The 11,935-nt window shown below is 42.1% G+C and overlaps 1 long non-coding RNA gene across 1 annotated transcript; it reads right to left on the reverse strand.

Annotated features, from left to right (window-relative positions):
• Positions 1-7,823: 7,823 nt before the first annotated feature.
• On the reverse strand, positions 7,824-11,413 carry LOC120973604 (uncharacterized). The gene is made up of 2 exons (XR_005768799.3): positions 11,193-11,413; positions 7,824-11,087 (listed from the first exon to the last, which is right to left on the reverse strand). It is a non-coding gene; the product is annotated as an uncharacterized lncRNA (long non-coding RNA).
• Between the last annotated feature and the right edge of the window lie 522 nt (positions 11,414-11,935).

The raw sequence follows: 11,935 nt of genomic DNA on the forward strand, positions 1-11,935 counted from the left end.
ACCTTTTCAGAGTTCATTTGAAATGCTTTTCAATTTTAGGGTCTTGTAGCTCAAAATAATTAGTAAATGCATGAAAATAACACAAATGAAGTCAGAAAGGATTGAAAAATGATGATGTGGCTTTGAATGGTGCATTTTAAACACACAAAAAGTCAGGAGTTCAAATAAGTTTTAAAAAATGAAATCCCTTTATAACAGACGAGTTTTCGTATGAAATCCTTATACTTTGAAAGAGATTGTCCGTTTTGTACACGAAGTGCATCCAGTTTTTGCCGTAACCCTCTCAACTTTCTTGCACATGCTATGTCGATGAAATGATGATACCATGCCAACTTTCAACCTTTTCAGAGTTCATTTGAAATGCTTTTCAATTTTAGGGTCTTATAGCTCAAAATAATTAGTAAACGCATGAAAAATAACAAATGAAGTCAGAAAGGATTGAAAAATGATGATGTGGCTTTGAATGGTGCATTTTGAACACACAAAAAGTCAGGAGTTCAAATAAGTTTTAAAAAATGAAATCCCTTTGTAACAGACGAGTTTCCGTATGAAATCCTGATACTTTGAAAGAGATTGTCCGTTTTGTACACGAAGTGCATCCAGTTTTTGCCGTAACCCTCTCAACTTTCTTGCACATGCTATGTGGATGAAATGATGATACCATGCCAACTTTCAACAGACTTCATTTGAAATGCTTTTCAATTTTAGGGTCTTATAGCTCAAAATAATTAGTACATGTATGAAAAATAACAAATGAAGTGAGAAAGGATTGAAAAATGATGATGTTGCTTTGAATGCTGCATTTTGAACACACAAAAAGTCAGGAGTTCAAATAAGTTTTAAAAAATGAAAACCCTTTGTAACAGACGAGTTTCCGTATGAAATCCTGATACTTTGAAAGAGATTGTCCGTTTTGTACACGAAGTGCATCCAGTTTTTGCCGTAACCCTCTCAACTTCGTTGCACATGCTATGTGGATGAAATGATGAGATCATGCCAACTTTCAACCTTTTCAGAGTTCATTTGAAATGCTTTTCAATTTTAGGGTCTTATAGCTCAAAATAATTAGTAAATGCATGAAAAATAACAAATGAAGTCAGAAAGGATTGAAAAATAATGATGTGCCTTTGAATGGTGCATTTTGAACACACAAAAAGTCAGGAGTTCAAATAAGTATTAAAAATGAAATCCCTTTGTAACAGACGAGTTTCCGGATGAAATCCTGATACTTTGAAAGAGATTGTCCGTTTTGTACACGAAGTGCATCCAGTATTTGCCGTAACCCTCTCAACTTTCTTGCACATGCTATGTGGATGAAATGATGATACCATGCCAACTTTCAACCTTTTCAGAGTTCATTTGAAATGCTTTTCAATTTTAGGGTCTTGTAGCTCAAAATAATTAGTAAATGCATGAAAAATAACACAAATGAAGTCAGAAAGGATTGAAAAATGATGATGTGGCTTTGAATGGTGCATTTTAAACACACAAAAAGTCAGGAGTTCAAATAAGTTTTAAAAAATGAAATCCCTTTATAACAGACGAGTTTCCGTATGAAATCCTGATACTTTGAAAGAGATTGTCCGTTTTGTACACGAAGTGCATCCAGTTTTTGCCGTAACCCTCTCAACTTTCTTGAACATGCTATGTGGATGAAATGATGATACCATGCAAACTTTCAACCTTTTCAGAGTTCATTTGATATGCTTTTATAAACTCTAATAGCAAAAGGAATCAACTAAAAAGCTTTTATAAACCTCTAGTATTTTCGTAAAGAATTAAAATTTAAACTATTAAAATTTGGAAACTAATGGAGTAACAGAAAGTTTATAATTATTCTGAGTTAAAAGCAAAAAATAAAGCAAAAATCAAAAGAAAATAAATAATTGAAAAAAAAAACTGGAAAAAATAAAAAAAATGCCGCTTAATGGGCCACACGGCCTGCATACGACTAGAAACCCATCTGCACATGGGCCAGGATGCAGGCCCGCAGGCCCAATAGGCCCAACATGGCAGTGACAAGGGTAGGCATGTAATGCCTGCATATTAGAGAGGAGCTCAGCACCTGAGCTACAACACAGCTTATAAACAGGTGCTGAGCTCTCTCAGCTAGCGAGGTGGGACTAAACTTCCCACCGCACCGCGCCAGCACATTAGTCCCGGTTGGTGGCTCCAACCGGAATCAATGCTCCCCTTTGGTCCCGGTTGGTGCCACCAACCGGGACCAAAGCCCTCTGCTTCCCGCCCTTTGGGTTGGTGAAAAGAGGCCTTTGGTCCCGGTTGGTGCCACCAACCGGGACTAAAGGGTGGGTATTGGTTCCGGTTTGTGCGTTGAACCGGGACCAAAGCCTTTGCTATATAAGCCAGCACTTAGGAAATTTTCAGATTTCCGTCGCCAGTTTCCCCCCGCCCGACGACGCCGCGAGCTCGATCTACGCCGCCAGGCTGCCCCGCCGCCGTCGTCGTCGCCCATGCCCCCGAGCCCACGCCATCGCCCGTCGCCGTCGTCCTCCGCCCCCCGCCGCTGTCGCCGTCGGCCTCCGCCGCGCGCCCCCGAGCCATCGCCCGTACGTCACCGTCGCCCTCCGCCCCCGGCCCGCCGCGGTCGCCGTCGCCCTCCGCCGCCCACGCCGTCGCCCTCCGTCGCCCGATGTGAGCCGCCGCCACGCCACGGCTCTGTTTATTTTTTTCATATAATTTGTATTATTTTTTGTTCATTGCATTTTTTCATATATATAATGTATATATATATATATATATGTATGTGGTAGCTATATGATGAATGGATGTGGCTATGTATGTATGAATATAATGTTCATACAATTTTTTATTGAGGTTAATTATTAGTACATATCGATTTTAGGTTAGTGCTTAGTAGTTGAACTAGTTGATTAATGAATAGAACTATTTTATTAAATTTTACTATATATAGAAGTAGTTTATTTTTAGTAAGAACTACTTTATTTTATTTATTTATAGTAAGTGCTTAGTAGTTGAACTAGTTGATTAATTAATAAAACTACTTTATTTTATTTATAGTAAGTGCTTAATTAGTAGTTGAACTAGTTGATTTAACAAAACTAGTTTATTTTACTATAGAAGTAGTTTATTTTTAGCAAGGAAATTAATAGAACTAGTTTGTTTTTTAGTTAAAGAAATTATTCCCACTTCGACGTCGACGATGCCTATCCCGCATCCTCGTCGTCGACTCGGCGGAGGAGGCCGGCTTGATCAGAGGGGCCATGTCCGGGACTGGGCTCCGCCGGGCTGGTTTTGGGAGGTGCTACCTTCCGGTGGGCGTAGGTTGGTGAGGAACCAGCCCGTCGTTGACCCGATCCTTGTTTGGTGGCGCTCGCGTGGGCCAGTGACGGTGCCGAGGCTTCCGGACACCGCGGAGGTGGTACGTCACCGTGTCAGCGAGGAGGACCAGCACGTCCGTCGCTACATGGTTGCGTTAGAGGGCAGGTTCGAAAATACCTGGCAGGTTCTTCAGGGATCTCACTGGAGCTATGATCCTGTGATGGTTCCGTCCCTTTGGGTGTCCACCGCCCGCGCCGATACCCGTCGGGCGCTACTGTTCTAGCTGTACTAGCGATGTTATATGTATGATAGTATTCGAGGTGTATTAGTGATAATATTCGACGATGTACGAACGCATGGAGATGATGTAGTTTTGCTTATAATTGAATGCATCCTAATTTGAATACTACTTTATTTTGTGATTTGATTTTGCTTATTGAATGCTCAAAGTGGAAAACTACTCCGATCCTACTTTGAATGCTAAAATTGGAGAGCACTATGATTAGTTGATAGCTTACAGGGTTTTTGTTTTCGCAGAAATCTAGGAGCCCCCGGCCCCTCCATCATCCCCGCCGTCGTCCCCGTCACCGCCCACTCCGACATCGAGGTGAGACCAGCCAAATCCTCTTTTAGAAAGATAATTAAACAATATTTCGGGTTGACTGTAAGTCTGTCGAGTCTCCACCATATATGAGAGGACGAAGAATCCCGACTGTTGTCGTGGGGGTAGCTTCTCCTTCGTTCCCGTGTGCTAGACAATTTGGTGTAATGCACTCGAGAACGAAAGGAGGAGCTACCATCACCGACGGTCGCAAATGTCAGAGAGGAATCAGTGAGGGAGAGTTCCACCATATATATATGAGAGGACGAAGAATCCCGACTGTTGTCGTGGGGGTCGCTTCTTCCTTTGTTCCCGTGTGCTAGACATTTTGGTGTAATGCACACGGGGACAAATGGAGGAGTGACCATCACCAACGGTCGAATGTATACACCACGTGAGCTGAGAGTTTTCAAGAAAAGACTCGACAAACCGATAGTCAACCCGTGATGAATAATAATGATCTAACTTAGGTTTTTTAGTACATATATTTAATTGTAGATGTTTAATATTTGAATTATGAACATAGAAAATGTCGTACTCGGACGACGAAAGTCTCCCAGGGGAGTGCGACTGGTGCCACGACGACCGAGGTCAGTGCGACAGGCCTCACCTGGACGAAGATCGGCGCTTCAGTATTAAGCTGGAGGAGACCTTCGATGTTGAAACGGTACGCAACGACGACAAGTGTTATTTTTTCATAATTAAGCACGACTTCAACTATTTCAACGTGTACTTTTCATCTTTTACAATTCGCCTAGCTTATCCCATGCCATGCAAGACGCTACGTCTTGGAGAGGATGGGTTTTGAAGACCATGAAAGTATGGAAACAAAGAAAATTCACCTAAGGACCCATCATGATATAGATTTTGAAGTAAAGCTGTATAATTCTGAGAGCGTAACCCATTTTGGTTGCAAAAATTGGGAAGCATTTTACAAGATGTATGGTTTTGATGAGGGTATGCTTGTCACCATGGATCTTGGTGATCCTGACATCGAGCAAGACAATATGGACATTTGGGTCCTTGTTGATACGCCTCCAATTCTACCGCTATGTGAGTTTCTCATACATAGTTATTAGCTAATTTATATTGTTCATTTCAAAATAGTTGACAGCTTATTTTCATTGCCAGCTTATTTTGATTGTTCAAACAATGTGCGGAACATGGTAGACAGAACCTACTACACTGATGGCTCTGAGTTAACTTATAAGGAGAAAACTCATCTGGTCGGATTTTGTACTGATCTTGAGAATTACAATATCTACAATCAAACTCCTCAACATTATGGTCAATACGTGCCACTAGTGCACGTGTTGAACTACGGTAACTACTATGGAGATACCCTGGTAAGATTTCTTACTATTACGACATCCGTGCATATTTTGCATAGTTCTAAAACTAGTACATCATTGCTAACTATGAAGTTATTACTATGTTTTTCAACAGATAATCCCAGAGGATTGTGTGCCTCATTTGATGTATCAGAATGGTAGGCTTGATGTTTTGAATATACAACCAGGTCATCCTACGAATCTCAACTGTCCATACCGGATTTCTAAAAGAAGTGGAGACATGCAAATCAAAGAATGGAAAAAATGTATGGACAGTCGTAAGGAGGTTCTTGGAAGCAAAAGGAAGCGAAGCGCAAGAATTGGAGACATGATGATCTCCATTCTCCATAATGGAGAGTCAGGGTCTATATTGTTTTATGCTATTTTACCTTAAAGAGGGTATTTCGGTCCTACCTAATACTGATGATCATGTGCTAAGAACAATTAAGTAGGGTTAGTTCGATGACTGTGAGGATGATGATCGTATGACTTGTTATTAATAACGAGTAGAAGTTGTATGATGATGATTAGTAGGACTTGTTATTATATATGATGATGCATGATGCGCGCATGAAGAGTTATTATATATCAGCGGGTGAAATGAACATGGATTGGATTGAAGTGAAGGCAACATGTATGTGGTGCGTGTCGAAAGTAGTACAATCCAAACTTGATCAAGTTAGGATTAGTATTACTTTCGACATGCACCACATGTTGCCTTCACTTCAATCTAAGCCATGTTTAGGCATAGCAGTACGTAGCGTTGGTAACCAAATACGGAGATATAAGAGAGGACACTTCTCTCTAATAGCTGGGCTGGCCGCAGCGGCCACGTGGAGGACCTTCTGTCCCGGTTCGTGTAAGAACCGGAACTAAAGGCCAAGGGCATTAGTAACGACCTTTTAGTCCCGGTTCATAAACCGGGACAGAAGGCCCTCACGAACCGGGACAATAGGCCCTTTTTCTACTAGTGCACGAGGCAAAAGCGCATGGCCCCTGGCGGCTGGCAGGACGCGGCTGCACAACGGAACAACTGGGCGTACGTGTTGCGCGGCGCGACGTGAGGCTACGCGCGGCAGCGAGGGCTGCGGCAGAACGACGACGGCAAAGACATGCATCAAGAAGTCGATTGCAAATTTGTTGTCTTGTGATTAAGATTAACCATCTAATGATTGATTGTTTTCATGAATAGCCTGCGAAAAAAATCGCTTCATCAAATCGGGCACACACGTGAAGGATGGATCAACCATCTATTGAAGGGAAACGAATGCAGGCGCCATGACGTGTAGCGTTGGTGGTAAGTGGTAACCGCTGCATATGCCACCGCAACCTCCCGCGCACTGCACCGCAAGGCAGTGGCCGTGACCGAGGCTCTCCGCGTTGCTTTGGCGGCGGCTACCTACAGCCGGTGCTACGCAGGTGAGGATGCCACCGCGACGGCCCGCGTCGTCGGAATTGCAGTATCGGTACAGCGGGCACGCGGCGTCGGCAGAATGGCACGGCGCCGTGGTTGGCCACCGGAGTGATGCGCGGAGACGCGACTGCGGTCCGGCGAGGCGTGCCGGCCAAAACTGCCATGGCTGTTGGGGGGACCTGCTAAAGGCTGGAAAGGCCCAAGCCCACGCCTGATAGCCTGCACTGAAAGGCTCAGTAAACTAAGGCTGAAGCCGATACTGCCTTAAAAAAAAGAGAGGAAGTGGCCTGTGTGCTACTGGTTTGGGCTACACAAGTTTCGGCCCAGGACCAAATTTTGTCTTTCTCGTTTTCCTTTTTCTGTTTTAGCTTTTAGCTAAGCAGTTTTTGTTCCAATGTGTTTTATAGTAACTACTCCCTCCGTCCGGAAATACTTATCGTAGAAATGGGTAAAAATGGATGTATTTAGAACTAAAATGTGTCTAGATACATTCATTTCTCCTACAAGTATTTCCAGACTGAGGGAGTAGTAAACATGCCCATGCGTTGCACCGGATACAAAAAATGTCTAGGAAAAAATCACTCTTCCCTAACCCAATAGCTCAGGACCATACTTTGCTGCATCACTTAGATATTCTCGGTTAGTCTATCAGACATCGCTTAGAGCATCAACCATGTAATGCATTTACCGACAGTCAGAAAAATAGAAAGTGCATGTATGAACTGCTATACTTCAATCATAAAAAGATGGAACAACTAACCTCAATGTATTACTCCTTTCGCCCCATAATATAAGAATGTTTTCAACAGCTTGAAAAACGTTCTTATATTATGGGACGGAGGGAGTAGATTTGTGCTGGTGTCAATTGCAGTCTCTTTTTACCACACAAAGACATGTGCATCCCTTAAGATATGGACCAGCAGAAGGAAAAGAAAAAAAAGGCTTATCTTCACACTGCTTATAAATGACATATTCATTGTCACAGTAAAGAATTGGTTAATTTAAATATCTAAATTACCTTCATCAGTTGAAATATTATTGAGCCTAAAATCATGAGGACAATACATGTATGTGCGCATACTAAAGAAATTGTTGAATAAGAAATTGTGGTTTATATTGGTAGGTTACCAGATGTCCATAAGTAATTACGAAATTATCATATACTATAGGGAAAAAATAAGGAAACATCATCTTGCATGAATAATGAAAAGAAAATCAAGAATTCTCTACAAATCACTCATATCCAATATGAGGTTCGTGGAACTACATACATGATATGACAAAGAACATATCACTCTAGGTGCATATGATTGGCTGTAAGTAGCCACAATCATAAGCATGATAAGTGGTCTTCAGTCGGCTGTACTCCAAATATTCACAAAAGAATATGAATTCGACACTGCACAGGTTAAGGTCAGATGGTGGTGGTGGCCTTCAGTTGGCTGTACTCCAATTCTTCACAAAATAATATGAATTCGACACCATATGATTGGTTGTATTGGTGGACATCGTCATTGGCGACACCTTCCGCGACTTAGATGTCACCGCAAGGAGCATTGGTCTGGCCTCTGCCACCAACCCACATGGCGAAACCATGGCTGCCCCTAGACTGGAACAACTTGTTGGCTCGCGGCTAGAAAAAGATCAAAGGACATATTATGCAGTGTTTACATTCGATTCCACAAAAACAAATAAATATAAAAATATCAGTGTAAGGAATATGTGCTAATGAATTTTATCCAGACTGGGCGCACAATTAGGAAATAGCAAAAACAAGAAGTCGAAGACACAAGCAAATAATTGATTTAAAGTTTTGACAGGAAAATCAGCATAAATGAAGATAAAATTTTGAAAATCCAAGAAGCACGGACTCCATATCTAATACATGAAAGAAAAGTAAATCCACCATCAGTTCCCTGAACCACTAAGGCAAGCGATTGGTGTAGCAAGACATAATGGAGCTGCAAAACAGGTTAAGTTGGAGCTGAGCATCCTAACTTAACATAGTACCACATCTTTCTCATTTTGAACAGAATTACATGTTAAATAAGAAATGATAATTCATGTACATCAGGTAGAGTCCAGCAGAAAATCATTTCTCTAGTTAGATTAGATCCCATTTGCAGATTTGGCAATGCTGCAGTTAGTTTCAGTCGCTTCACTGAACACAAACCATATCCTGTAGATTTATTTTGACTTTAATTCCCTCTGCTCTAAGCCTCTAACTACCAGGGAATCCACATTCATTCTCATGGGATGTGCATTAGTATGAAGAACACACACATATATGCTAAGTTTAGGTAGTCTGTACAACTGCAAAATATTTGTAGCCTTGTGATAAGACATCATATTTCACATGCATGATTTAGCAAGTAAATCTGACTTCTCACTTGAATGCACCTGAAAATAAACCTTGACTTCAGACTGTTGCAACAAAGCTACATTTTAAGTGCAGTACATATCAAGCATAGAATGAAAGAGATCACTTAAGAGGCAAAAAATGTCCAACATTGTAGTAATTTTGTAGTTCAAAAAATCACAGTAGGATTCCTAGAACGGGAAGACCTCAGATCTTGGATCTCGCTGCTCTTGGACAGGGAAGACCTTGAATCTTAGGTTTCTTTTCTCCTAGTCCAGGAAGACGTCAAAGCTTGGGACTGGCTGCTCGGAGACCTGCTGCTATTGGTCGGCGGCCGCAGCCACAGCGACCAACAACCCTTCTTGCTCTTGGTTGCACCGACCAACAAGCGACCTGCTGGTTCTTGCTTCTTTGGAGCATTTACACAAACAAAGACAGTACAAGAAAGGGGAGAGCTCCTGTTAATAACAATATTAACATGAGAAATGTCATGGGATTTTTACCACAAACTCGAATTCCAGTCCGAGAAGATAGCAGAGCACGCCCATGCGTTGCTACGGGGTGGAGGGGCAATGGTTGGAGAGAGAGGGGTGCACGGAGGACTTCCGCTGAGTGCATTTTTTCTCGACTTTGAAGCACATTCATCCAGTTAATAATTCAAAGAATTTTAGAAGTAAGAGCACACATGATGTTTTTCGTCTCGACTTCAATACGACGTTGTCGGATTAGACGGTCAATATCCCATAAGAAAAGACCAACTTCATCAAAGAATCAAGTATAGTGGCAACTTACAAAATAGGTTTTGCCGTTTTGGTATATAACCAAACCTAAATCTCATCACAATGACAAAGCAGTTGTCACCCTGTATCCAACCCTATGGATTCAAATCAAGTCTGAAAATTGATGTTAAGTAGAAAAGGACTGTCCCATCACAAGCTAGAACACTTCCTCTTGTTAGAATCCAAGAAAACCTTAAAGCATTATCTCCTCCAAATGACTTCTTCCCATTTAAAAAAGAAAAAAGGCATTGAACTGTTATTTGACCTTATACATGCGTCTAGACCCTCCAAGGCCAGCATACCGCTATTCACAGCACAAGCATGCCCACGGGCAGCAACGGAGAAAAAGGACAAAAGTTGGTTTAGATAGATCGATCATACAGTTGGCAAATATATATGTTGACACGTTTCATGGTATCATGTAGTTTCGTTTTGTCCATCTACGTGGACAACATGTCTGCAGATGCTATTTCCGGACATTGACATGGCAAGGTAACTCAAACACTCAATACAGCGATATCAATATGCCAATTGATGAAACAGTCAACAACAACGGGTTTATTTCCTAATACCCTTTGAATCTACATGGACTGACCATTCTAATTGTGCAGTTTTAGGCAGTCATGTCAACAAAGAAGAAACCGGGATTCAATATCAATGCTCCCAAGGGAGAAGATGTGCAACACCTAGTTGTGTGTGCCTGATATTTAATCTAGAAGAAATAATCATGAAGATAAATACAACAAGATCAGACCATCTGTTCTATGCTTAACTAAAAGGAACGTAGTAACAACCACTGATAAACATGTACAAACATTATCAAAGAGAACCTATTCCACTGAGCTAATTATTCAGGAAGCAGTAGTGAAGATTATAAATGACAACAGGTGGCCACTGAGAGCACACGATAATACTACCTGAGGTCATGACTATCTCACGCTTGGTAAAATCCACATCGGAAACAATCCAGGTGCTACTAATTTGTCCTTAATTTGAGGCGAATATTCTCCTAAAACCGATCTTGAAGGAAGCTTGAGATAACCGACGTATCCATCGCACAGATTTCGAATCAACCCAAACCTAATCGACCAAATCAACATCACGACGCTAACAAGTCATGTTGAATTGACCGTGTTCGCCCAAGTACAACATCAGTGCTGCGGCGAGAAGGGGAAGCGGGATGAGCTTGCACGTACCTTGGTCGATCTCGAACTCGTCGTCGTCCTCGAGGAGGTCCATCTTGGCGGCCTCCGCCTTCGCGTCCGCCGGTGCTGCTGCCGCCATCGATGCTGGTGCTAGTAACCTGCGACGCAGTCGAGTAGATCAAGAGGGTCAGCAGAGAGGTCCCGATTAGTTCGTGCGTGCTGGGGATTGTGGGGGCGGATGAAGGATCAAGAACCCCACCAACCTGATTCGCGTGGAGAAGAAGAAAGGGGAACCCTAGACCTGGGGGTGGCTGCGCATCGCGAGCCCTCCGCCGCCAGAAGCTGCCTCTGGCCACGGATCCAGTCCTTGCATCGCCTGTAGCCGCCGCGCCCTCTTTTTGTTTTTAGGGAAAGCCGCCGCGCCCTCTTTTTTTTTAGGGATGCCGCAGGGTTCTTTTTGCAAGAACGAAACGTTTTTGTGGATGAGGTAGAGTCGAATTAGTACCACCTCGCTTATAGTTTTAAATTTAAAACAAAAACGTAAATTCACATGAAGAAAGTGTATTGTGACGGTGAATTAGACAAAGTCAATCCGTGCTTTATTACTACTAGGGAGAGATTTCTGGTATATTATTGTATTGTAAAGCACATTAATACATCAACATATTCGATTAAGCAATTTGATTATTGCTATATGTTGATGATGCTTGAAAATTAATTTACTAGAGAGTAAATTAATGGGCATGAAGATTTCATGCAAGATATGCTGGACATATCTGGAATGAATTTGCTGAGTTTGCCTGAACCTCAGTTCCATCATAACCGCCCCTACTCAGGGCACTCCTGCTATAACTGATATAGCAAAGTATGTTACATTGCACTTCACTACACCATGATCTATAAAAATAGGGTATCTGATCTAGAGCTCTTTTGAGGAGCAATGTGATCAATATATGGTGATGATGATGCTTGAAGTGCATAGGAAATGGATGCTCGTCCGATTCCA

This window comes from Aegilops tauschii, chromosome 2 (genome assembly GCF_002575655.3).
Source record: "Aegilops tauschii subsp. strangulata cultivar AL8/78 chromosome 2, Aet v6.0, whole genome shotgun sequence".
Taxonomy (NCBI): Eukaryota; Viridiplantae; Streptophyta; class Magnoliopsida; order Poales; family Poaceae; genus Aegilops; species Aegilops tauschii.